We start from the raw sequence: 12,133 nt of genomic DNA on the forward strand, positions 1-12,133 counted from the left end.
TTCTTTCTCTTTGGGAAATGAGAAGTAATATTTTTAAACATAAAACTAATGAATCTCAAATAATACTTTCTTCTTAGATGTATGCAACCAATGCAAAATTTCATGGAGAAAAAAATTCACACGGTGAACGCATTAAAGGAATGGATTGAATGAGTATGGATTCTTTCAATGGATTTTCATGTTTCTATTGGTGCTCCTTACTGACATTTCCTAAACCTTCAATTTTTGAGCTAAGTTACATTACTCCTTAAGCCCCATATCTCTACAACAGAACAGATAACATATGAAGAGATTAAGCAGGCAATGGAGAATCTATCTCACTATTATCCTTGGAAACATACAGTGGACTATTTAATCCTAGTGATGACCTGGTGTGCTAGTTTTCTATATATGTGAAATGTTCACATGCAGCCTTATCACCTTCATTCTTAATAATGCTGCTGAATGACTTCATGGAAAGAATGGTAAAAAAAAATACAAACAAAAATACATGGTTTTGTATTTGAGGTATTTAAACATATTTGCCCAAATGCAAAATCATGGCATATCTACTCTTATTTAAGCTGCTCCTGTATTTATGATGGCTTGACCTCAGCTACTATGCCCTCCAAATGTTTTGTTTCACAAAAGCAATTACCAATCACTTTCCTTCATGTTGGTGGATCTTCCTGAACATATATATATATATATATATATATATATATATATATATATATATATATATTTGTCTGTGTGGTTACATTGTGTGTATACAGAGAGATAATGTTAGGAATTTATATACTTAAAGCATCAAAATGCACAGACATGCAGGCAAAACAGTTTCTTTTTTCTTTTTTTTAATTCTATTACTGAGGGGTTTTTTTTGGGGGGGGGGGTAAAGACTTCTGGATCCATCTTTTCCCTGAATGCTGTTATAGCATCATCAGAATTGCTTTTGTAAGTAGAATGTTGCTGATTGATGGAAACTTTTAAAAAATGTATTTTTCCTTCTGGGCTTCCTATTTCTTCCTGTGCTTGTTTTTAGTAAGCGTAGTGAAGTTTCAAACCAGTAGCTTTCTAATTACAGCTCAACTGAAGGGGCCACTTGCTGCAAATTAGCCAATGAACTGCTGTGGTTAGCCTGCAACAAACTGAAGTGTTGGTCACAAAGAGATAGGAATCAGAAGCTCAGATAATATGGGAAAGTGTTATTTAGAAGTGGAGCAGGAAAACACACATTAAAGCACACATTAAAAGAGGGTAACAACAACAACAAGCCAATACATGCTGGCTTGTATTGGTAATGAAGTAACTAGTCAGTGTAGTTAAGATTTAAGGCAAGAAAAAAAGCAGCATGAAGACCAAACTGCTATGCCATACGATTAAAAAAAAGCTTTAAGGCAGTTAATGAATAAATTATGTGTCCTGTTTACTTAATTTTATTAGCTTTATAAGCCACTATGATGGGGAAAAAACAAAACAAAACTATAATTCTTTGTTACCAAATTCTTTGTTACTTAGTGTTTTAGACTTTTGTCCCAGATTTGGTAGCCCAATCTTACAATTATGAGATTTCTGAAGGTTGGTAACTGTGAAGAACAAACCAGTTATTCAGATCAACACAACTAACAAAACAGGAGAGAGAGTGGAATGGGATTTAAAACAAAAAACAAAAGCCCTAGTTATATGATTGCAAGCCATATCATGGACAGAGTCAGGAAGAATTATTCTTTCTCCCATTCTGGGGCCATGCAGGGATGAAAAGTAAGATTAAGGGAAACAGAGAAACTCTCTCATCTTACAGTGCCATTTTTTCTTTATCCTGGTTGTCAAACAACAGTACTTTGAGTTAAAAGAACATCTATGCCCTATGCTTATGCAACATGCTAATCACACTTGTTGAAGTTTCTCATGTGAATACAACTCTGGTGTTGCAAATAAAACTATGTTGCAAATAAACAGACAAGACAAATTCATATGTATATCCTCCATTTTGAGGTACACAATGCTATGCAAAGCACAACATTGGCATAAGTAATAGTGAACAGTCAGTCTGGTGTAGTGGTTAAGGCACTAGCCTAAAAACTGGGAGACCATGAGTTCTAGTCCCACCTTAAGCACAAAGCCATTAGGAAAATCTTCCACCAGTAATTAAAAACTTTACTTGCTGTTAGGCTATAAATGGGGTGGGTTCCTGTTTCAACTCTGACTACTGCTGATGGGGCATATGCCCTGCAATATATGTTATTCCACAGTGTATGGATCACACAGCCACTGAATTCCTATTTTTTATTTATTTATATATTTATTTATATATTTATTCATTCATTCATTCAATTTATAAGGCCGCCTGTCTCAACAAGTGTCTCTGGGTGGCGTAGAATTAAATTAAAATAAAAACAATTACAAGCAATACAAAAAATTAAAATACAAAGCAGCTGAGAAACATCAAATCCAAATGAATAGTACAACCAAGAAGTGGGTCCCTGTACACGTTTAGGGCCCCAGATCCAGACACAGAACCAGGTCTTTACGGTCTTATGAAAGGCCAGCAGGGCCGGGGCCATCCTGATCTCCAGAGGGAGAATGTCCCACAAAGTGAGTGCTACAGCAGAAAACATAGTATGTCTTCTAGGCTGTGGGGACCTGATGGGACCCAAAGCTTGTCCATCCTGCCTGACAGGATCAGAAGGGTAAAAACAACTATTTAATAGGATTCATTTTTTATTCTCTTGTTTCTTGGTTTCCTGGAAACTATTTGTTAGAATTGAAACTGCTACCGTAGGTCCAATTCCTGTATTTTATTTTGGCAAATAATTTTCATATGTTTTTCTATAGTTATTAAAAACTTGAATATGCTGAGTTATTTACATATGCTTGACATTTCCATATCTTCTCATGAAAAAGGGGATGCTTGTTTTGGTAAAAAAAGAATGGTTAATACAATAGGTTTGCTAGATTCACGGTTGAAGACATTCCATATAACCAAATTATTCTTTTCAGGATAGCAAGAGCAAAGTATTTGGTGAGTACTTATGACCAGCATGCATAATGGAACTCAGGATTTGAAGGACAGCAATATCAGATATATGAAAAGACATAATGTTTGACATTTATCAAACACTTGTAATGCACAAAATATTCTTTATTTGTTATTTTTTTTATTTTTTTAAGTTTTTTTAGATCTTTTTTTAAAATAGTCTTTATTAAATTATTTACACAAATAATACAAACATAAAATGACAAATCAACAATAAACATAAATGCAAAAACAAGAGAAGGAAAAAAGGAAAGGAGAAAGAAGAAAGAGAAGAAGAGGTTTAAAAGAAAGGAAATGGATTTCCAACTCCCTAAGTAATACAATTTTATACCTTAACTAAATAATTTCTTTTCACAATTCACTAATTTGGTTACAATAATTCTACAGTTCTATTGAGATTATATAAGTCAAATAGATAATATTTACATCTTGTATTATATTCATATGTTTTACACATTTACGTTAATTTTTGGGTCGATTCTACATAGTTGAAGAAGGGGATCCAGTCATTTTGAAAATCTTCCACATTTTTATCATTTAGCTGGTCCATAAGTTTTGCCATCTGCGCCAGATCCAGGGATTTAAATGTCCATTCTTCCATTGAGGGGGTCAGTTCTTCCTTCCACTTTGATGCATACGTAATTCTAGCTGCGGTGATCAAATATTGTAAAAGTTTTCTATGTTCATGTTCCAAATCCTTGTCCATGATGCCCAATAAATAGAGTTCTATTAATTTTTTAGTCAACATTTTACAATTATATTGTGTATAGATGTCCAAAATTTTTTCGCCTTCTTACAAGTCCACCACATATGATAAAATGTTCCTGTTTCTTTTTTACACTTCCAGCAAACATTTGAAGTATTCTGAAACATTTTGGATATTTTGTCTGGAGTAATGTACCACATGTACATCATTTTGTAAAAAAAAATCTTTTAAATTATAATTTAAAGTAAATTTCAGCCCTTTGGTCCACATTCTTTCCCAAACATCATAGTCAATGTGATGTCCAAGATTTCTCTCCCATTTAATCATACATTGTTTAATTTGTACATTTGCCATTCTTATTCGTAATAACATTTTATATATTTTGGAAATCATGTGGTCATTGTTGGCATAAACTAAATTATCCCACCAGGTTAAATATTTGTGAATTTGTAACTTTGGGCATCAATTTTAAATTGTTCCTTTAATTGAAAATACAAAAACCATTGGCATGGATGTCCTTCATTTTCCAATTCATCTCTTCTTTTCATTTTATATATAGCCCGTTCAAATTTTATTAGGTCCAAATATCTTAGTCATTTGCAAATTCCTGTTTTTTCTCTCCTACTATACGCTTCTTGCGGGGAAATCCGTAATGGTAGAGTGGGTGTTAGTGTAGATTATATTTTTCCCAAATTCTAAGAAGGGACTTTCTAATACAATGATTATTAAATACTTTATTTACTTTCAATTTGTTATACCATAAGAATCCATGCCAACCAAATTTCAGGTCGTGGCCTTCTAGATATAATAATCTATAATTTTGTAAAGTATTCCACTCTTTTACCCATAATAATCCACATGCTTCATAATATAATTTAAAATCTGGAAGACCCCAGCCTCCTTGTTCTTTAGCATCCTGCATTAATTTAAGTCTAATCCTTGGCCTTTTCCTTTGCCAAATTAACTTTGATAGGTCTTTTTGCCAAAATTTAAAAGTTTTGTCAGTTAATAATATTTGAATATTTTGAAATAAAAATAACATCCTTGGCAAGATATTCATTTTGATTACAGAGATTCGGCCCATAAGTGATAAATTTAGTTTTTCCCACTTCCCTAAGTCTTGTTGAATTTCCTTCCATATTTTTGCATAGTTGTTTTGGTATAGATCGTTAGTTTTAGCTGTAATCTCTATCCCTAAATATCTGACTTTTTAACACTAGAGAATCCTGATTTATTTTCTAATATGTTCTGAATATTTTGTGATGTATTTAAGTTTATCATTTTCATTTTTTATTTATTTTGAAACCAGCTAATTCTCCATATTCTTGTAGCGTTTTTAATAAGTAGTCAAGAGATGTTAGTGGATTTTGTAGGGTAATAACTAAATCATCTGCACACGCTCTTAATTTATATATTTCTTGTTTTACCTTTATTCTCTCAATCTGATTTTCCTTTCTAATATTCTCTGTTAAGACTTCCAAAACCAATATGAATAGTAAGGGGGAGCAGGGACAACCCTGCCTGGTACTTTTTTCTATTACACATTCTTGTGTTGTTTCTTTGTTTATCACAATTTTGACTTTTTGGAATGTATAGATTGCTTTGACTACCTTTATAAATGTGTCACCAAAATCCATAATTCCAAGGTTTTAAGCATAAAATTCCAGTTTAAATTGTCAAAGGCTTTTTCTGCGTCTAAAAAGAGTAGCATAATCTGGTTTTCATTATGAATTTGGGCATACTCTATTATATTTATGGTAGTCCTTATGTTATCTTTTATGTGTCTTCAGGGTAGGAATCCACTTTGGTCATGATCAATTATTTCTTGTAATATAATTTTTAATCTTTCAGTTAGAATTAATGTAAATATTTTGTAGTCATTATTCAGTAGTGAAATAGGCCTATAATTTCAGCATAGTGTCGGATCCTGTTTCTCTTTCAGAATTAATATAATATTCACCTCAGACCAAGATTGAGGTATTGGATTTCCTGATACAATCATATTCAATAAATCCTTAAATGGTAGTAGTATTTGATCTTGGAAATATTTATAGTATCCTGCAGAAAAACCATCTGGTCCTGAGGTTTTGCCTGTTTTCAGTTTTCTAATAGCATCTATAATTTCCTGTGTTGTAATGGGGTTGTTAATTGTTGCTTTTTGATCTTTAGTTTCTTTAAATTGTGTTTTAGCAAATAGTTTTCAATTTTGTCAATTGATATTTCTTGTTTCTTATATAAATTCGTAAAAAAGTTATAAAATGCCTTCTTAATTTTTTCATTGTCAACTAATTCTTCCCCATTTTCTCGAATTTTGGTAATGTTTTTTTTCCCCTTTTCTTAATTTATATGCCAACCATTTACCCGCTTGATTAGCATGTTCGAAGTTTCTTTGTTTGATTTATCTCAGTTACCTTTCAATTTCATCTGTTGTAAGTATTTTTAATTGTTGTAGCAAAATTTTTATTTGGCAATTTATTTCCTCATCAGATGGCTTTAATTGGATCTCTTTTTCTTTTAACTTAATTTGATCTAAAATTATTTGAGTTTTTTGTTGTGCTTTCCTTTTCAAACACCTATTTTGATACATAAAGAACCCTCTCATATAGGCCTTACTAGTATCCCACACAGTACCAATACTTACTTCTTTATTTAGATTCCATTCAAATAATTCCTTTAGTTTCTTTTTGCAATCTTCTACAAATTCTTTATTTCTCAGCAAAGTTTCATTTAATCTCCACATATAATTTTTGGGGTGGACTTTTATGCTCAATTGAATCAGGTTATGGTCTGAGAAGGATCTGGGGAGGGTTGTTACATCAGATATTTTGCCAGATTTTTAGATAGCCATATCATATCAATCCTGGACAACAATTTGAATCTATCTGAGTAGAAGGTATAATCTCTGGCCAAGCCATTTTTATGTCTCCAGGAATCTACAATAGCCAAAATTTTGGTCATATCAAAAAAAGACTGAGGTAATTTTCCTTGATTTTTTAAAATTTGTTGTTCAGACTTTCTATCAATGATAGGTAAAGTAACCCCATTCCAATCTCCCATAATAATCCAATTATTATAGGGTAGTTCAGAAAGTACATTAAGTGAATTTTGATAATTTTTTTTCTGATTATCATTCGGGGCATATACTCTAACCACTAATACTTTAAGGCTTGGCAGTTCCACTTCTATTATTATATATCTTCCATTTTTGTCAGCCCTTATCAATTTAGAGTTTAAATGAGACTTTGCATATATTACAATTCCACTTGTTTTGTTTTGTTTTTTCACTTGCTGCTATAAATTCATTTCCTAATTTCTTGTTTATCAAATATTTATCATCTTTTTTAGCAATGTCCGTTTCCTGAAGACATATAATATCTTGTTTCAATTTATATAAATAATGAAAAACTTTTTTTCCTTTTAACTGGGGAGTTGACTCCATCTATGTTCCAGGAGAGGCATTTTAGTTCATTCATTTGAGAGAAGTATTGTAAACTCTTTAGAGCTAGAAGCTAATTCTTCTACACTGGGGTCTTCAGAATCTAGACACTTTCCTTTACCTTCTTTACTTTTAAATCTGTCACTCCCCTCTGCATCTGTTTGCAGATCTTTCTTATGTTTTTAAAGAAATTTCTGCGCTTTTGAGATAGTATTCAATTTGTATCTTCGTTGTTTAAACATCACATTAACTCCCTCCAGAATTTCCCATCTGACGGGAATTTTATTTCTTTTTAAGACATCAGTAAGAAAAAAAAGTATTTTCTCTTTTTAAGTATTTTCAGTGGTATGTCCTTCAGTATCATGATTTCCTCTCCTTCAATGTTATTTTTTTTTTACCATAAGAGGCCTGTATTATCAATTCTTTTGTCCTCTTTCTTGCAAATTCAATTATTATGTCTCTTGGTTTCCTATGAACCTTTGCATATTTTGAGTTAATTTTATATATTTTTTCTATATTTTCTTCTAATTTTTCTTCGTCCCAGTCAATTAAATTGGCAAGCATTTGAATCACTATTTCTCTAATTTCTGGCTCTTTTTTTTTCTGGTACTCCTCTAAGCCTAATACAGTATTCTTTTTCTTTTAACTCTAACACAGTTAAACGGTCTAATTCAGTGTCCTTTTCCCATTCTAATTTCTCCACTCTTTCTCTTACTTCTTGGATATCTGCTTTTATTCTTTTGTCCATTGTCTCTAACTTATAGTCTAATCTTTTCTCAAAGCCATCAATTTTCTCTTCCAATAAATGAGTTAAATTTTTTGTGATGTTTTGAATTGTTTTCTGTGTAAAGTCTTCAAACATGGCTTTCAACCATTCACCTTCCCCCACTTCTGAGCCTCTCCTAATCTGTCTTCTTGTATTCATTTTGTTTTGTAAATATCCTTAATTTTTTAGCTTATTTTAACTATTAATCCTAATACACTATTTGTTTATGTGTTACAATATACAATATCTATTTCTACTTATACACTACAAAATATGCTTAAGTATTTATATAAAGCTATAGTATATTACAATATGGCGTGATGTTTGTGTTGTTTATCCGTTTAGTCGCTTCCGACTCTTCGTGACTTCATGGACCAGCCCACGCCAGAGCTTATGGCATATGGCATGATGAATTAATTAAATAAATCAGTTTTCCCTTATCGCAGCAAGGACTTATAATAAAGATTTTCCCCCCTAATCGTAAAGTTTTTTTTTTCCCCCTACTTAGGAAGTTGCTTCTTTTTTCTTTATTTAGTCAGTAATTATTGTTCCTTTCATCGAAGTGAAGGGGGCAGCAGAATTGCCTAGAAAGCTAGGCTACTCACGCAGGCTCTACAGTTCTTGCTTCCTGGCTTCCCTGGTGCTCTTTTACTGCACAAGTGAAAGTGACAAGAAGAAAGTTAAAACTTTCGCCTGCCGCTCCAAAGCCACTGAAGCTCTTCATCGGCAGAGCTCTTCTTCCAGTGCTGCCTCCGTGGTTTGCCTGTCTCTCCAACTCTGCAAAGCCACCTTCGTCCTGCGTTGTAGATGAGAATATTCTCGAGCTCTCAGATCGCTCGTCCTGCTGCCATACTCCCAATGCACAAAATATTCTTGACTCATAAACAGCACATAAAATACTGGTTTAAACAATTCCATTAGGCTGGAAGCTATTATACCATCCTGTAGATAGGGATTGAATTGAGTTTAAATTGGAGAAGGTGCTTTGGTAAAATTCTGCATGCTGAGCTGGAAGGAGGATTGAAAGTGATGACTTGATCAAATGCTTTTAGGATCAAATTATATGTTATATTAAACAAGTGATTTGTGGAGTTAGATGCATTTTTTAAAATTGTTAAAAGTAAATACATGATATCCTAGACTACACCACAGTATGTTATTTCCCAAGGATGTCAAGGGGAACTTTTCTTAAATGCAACATGTATAACAGTAGGAATGTAATTGTGCAGAAGAGAAAGAGTCAGTCTCTCCACATCACAGAATGTAGTCTGAATCAGGAATCAATATACTAAGTGGGGGGGGGGGAAGTATATTTGCTGTATTTAACATAAAATATAATCTGCTTTTATTCATTGAGTTTTGACAGTTTCCAGCTATGTACAGTATATTTTATGTTGCTGACTATAGGGCTAAAATAACCCAGGTGCCAAAATATGCATATAAGGGAACCTAGCACTTCAGGACTGCTGCAAAGGAATCCTCTCTTTTTGAAAGTGTGGCTGGGAGAAATATGCATTGAAGTAAGGCAGGCTGCCCTAAAGCCAGGCTTACATCCAAAAGAAATGAGCTCTGTAATTAACTTGGCAATCTGCTTGGCTGAAAATCATGTCAGTAAGACACAGAGAACATGACAAATGCTTTGCTTTATAGAAGCCCAGGAAAAAAAAAAAGCAGAAGAAATCATCTTAAAATACTTAATGCTTTTGTCACAGATGGTGATAATGCACTTCTGGAACAAAAAGTCATCAAACCGAACTAAAGAAAGGATAGAGTGATAGGGCACATTGTACTAAATCATAGTTTGGTTAATCACAGCTAACTGAGTAAATCACAGTTGGATCATTGGTACAACATGTTAAACCATAAATTATAGCTTACAAACTCCAGTGACTGAGTTTGCACAAAATGCTAAGTGAAAACCAAACAAAGCACAATATGACTTAACACAGTTTGTGCAACCTACAGTTCCCACAACCATAGAGCTCCAAAAAGTTTTTTTTACCAAATTGCAATTTATTATGTGATGGAAAAAAAGGGAAATGCATAGGCACAGCATCTGTTTTTTAATCCAATCACAATTAATTATTAAGCTTAAGTAAATCCAAAAAAATTTAGTGTTTCTCCTGGTGTCACTGATGACTTTTTGGAGTGTGGCCTCCAAAAACAATGTGTTTTGACTTGAGAAGTTATGCATATTCGTTAGCATAATGTGTGAACCCAGCCAATACATTCTGACTCACTCCATTGCCCTTTTAATCTCAACTCACTTTTCCCACTTGATTTTTTTTTTTTAACCCACTTTTTACTCTGCAGATGTGTGGATTTCTAGAATAGCAAATGGTTATCTTGGCCATAAATTTTGGGAATTGAAGGTCATTGAGAGTGTTCAAGAAGGGAAAAGCTGTGACTGTATAGCTTGGGAAACAATTTACAACATACATTCCTAGTATGTTGTATGTTCTGAATTGTAGCTCCAACTTCTGTAAGAATCACATTTTTACAAGCAGATTCTACAGTAATTATACCTATGGGCCAACCATATAAAGCTTTGACACATATTAGTAGACCATCTATTTAGGACTGTAGCATTATTTAAGAATTCTCCAAATTGTGGAGCTATGTGTGAAGCATGCAGTCAAATAAACTGTTAGCCTTGTAGCTACATTGGACACACCCTCTGCAGTTTTGCCCAGAGAGCAACTATAGTTGGGTTGACCAACTCAAAATTCTACCCAGTTGAAATCCCCATGCTGTTTCAGTCCTTTTTGAAAAGTGTTGCTTAGCATGTTTACATTTATTTATTTCTCACATTTCTTCACTGCACATCTTGCCAAGGAACTCTGGGCAGTTTACAATTCAGTAATAAGAGATTAAAGTCATAAAAGCAAGTGCATCATAAAAATATAAATATAAAATCCTGGATGGACAAAAAAACAATCTCGATGAAATTCCTCAGGGCCAAATCACAGCACCAACCACCCCCATGATTGACTACCCCGCTCCCACCCCAAGCAAGGTAGCAAAGCCAAGTCCTCATTCCCTTTCAGAAGGCTGGGAGAGTGAGGGGCTGCCTTACCTCTGGGGGTAACATGTTCCACAGGACGGGGGCCACGGCAGAGAAGGCCCTCTTCCTGGATCCTGCCAATTGATAATCTTTCATGGACAGGGTCCATAACATGCTCTCTCTGACTGACCAGGTGGGATGGGTCAATGTGATGGGAGTGAGGTGGTCCCTCAGGTAACCTGGACCCATACCATGTAGGACTTTAAAAGTGATAACCAACGCCTTGAACTGGTCCCGGTAGCAAACTGGCACCCAATTCAGCTCACACAGCAAAGGTGTACCATCCTTGGGACTCCTTGGGACTGCTCACATGGCCACATTCTGAACCAGCTGTAGCTTCCGGATGCTCTTCAAGGGTAGCCCCATGTAGAGCTCATTGCGATAGTCTATACAGAAGATGACTAGAGCATGAGTGACTGACTGGAGGGCTTCCTGATCCAGGAAGGGGTGTAACTATTGAATGACATGAAGTTGGGCAAAGGCTCCCCTGGCCATGGCTGCTACCTGCTCTTTAAGCAGGCGTTGTGAGTCCAGGAGAACCACCAGGGTTCCGCACCAGATCTGTGTGGGGCAGCGCAACCCCATCCAGGATCAAAGATGGTAAGTTCCTGGATGCTGAGGAGCCCCCAACCCACAGTCACTCCCTCTTTCCAGAGTTTAGCTGAAGCCTGTTGCTCCCCATCCAGACCCCCACAGCCTCCAGGCAGCAAGAGAAGGTGGTCACAGGATGGAGATGTATAATTGGGTATCATCAGCATATCGATAATACCTCATCCCATGGTGATGGATGATTTCACCCAGTGGCTTCATGTAGAGGTTAAAAAGGAGTGGGGAGAGTACCAAACCCTGTGGCATTCCACAAAGGAGGGCCTGCTGGTTGGACCTCTTGCTCCCTATCAACATCGATTGGAACTGGCCCTCAAGGAAGGAGGTGAACCAGCACAAAACTGTGCCACCCATCCCCGACTCCCTGAGCAGACCCAAAAGGATACCATTGTTGATGGTATTGAAAGCCACTGAGAGGTCAAGAAGAGAAAGGATGGATGCACTGCCCCCATCCCACTCCCGCCAGAGATCATCCAAGTGTGACCAATATTGTTTCCATCCCATATCTGGGCTTGCAACCTGACTGAAAAGGGTCT

The sequence above is a fragment of the Candoia aspera genome, chromosome 5 (assembly GCF_035149785.1).
Source record: "Candoia aspera isolate rCanAsp1 chromosome 5, rCanAsp1.hap2, whole genome shotgun sequence".
NCBI classification, from domain to species: Eukaryota; Metazoa; Chordata; class Lepidosauria; order Squamata; family Boidae; genus Candoia; species Candoia aspera.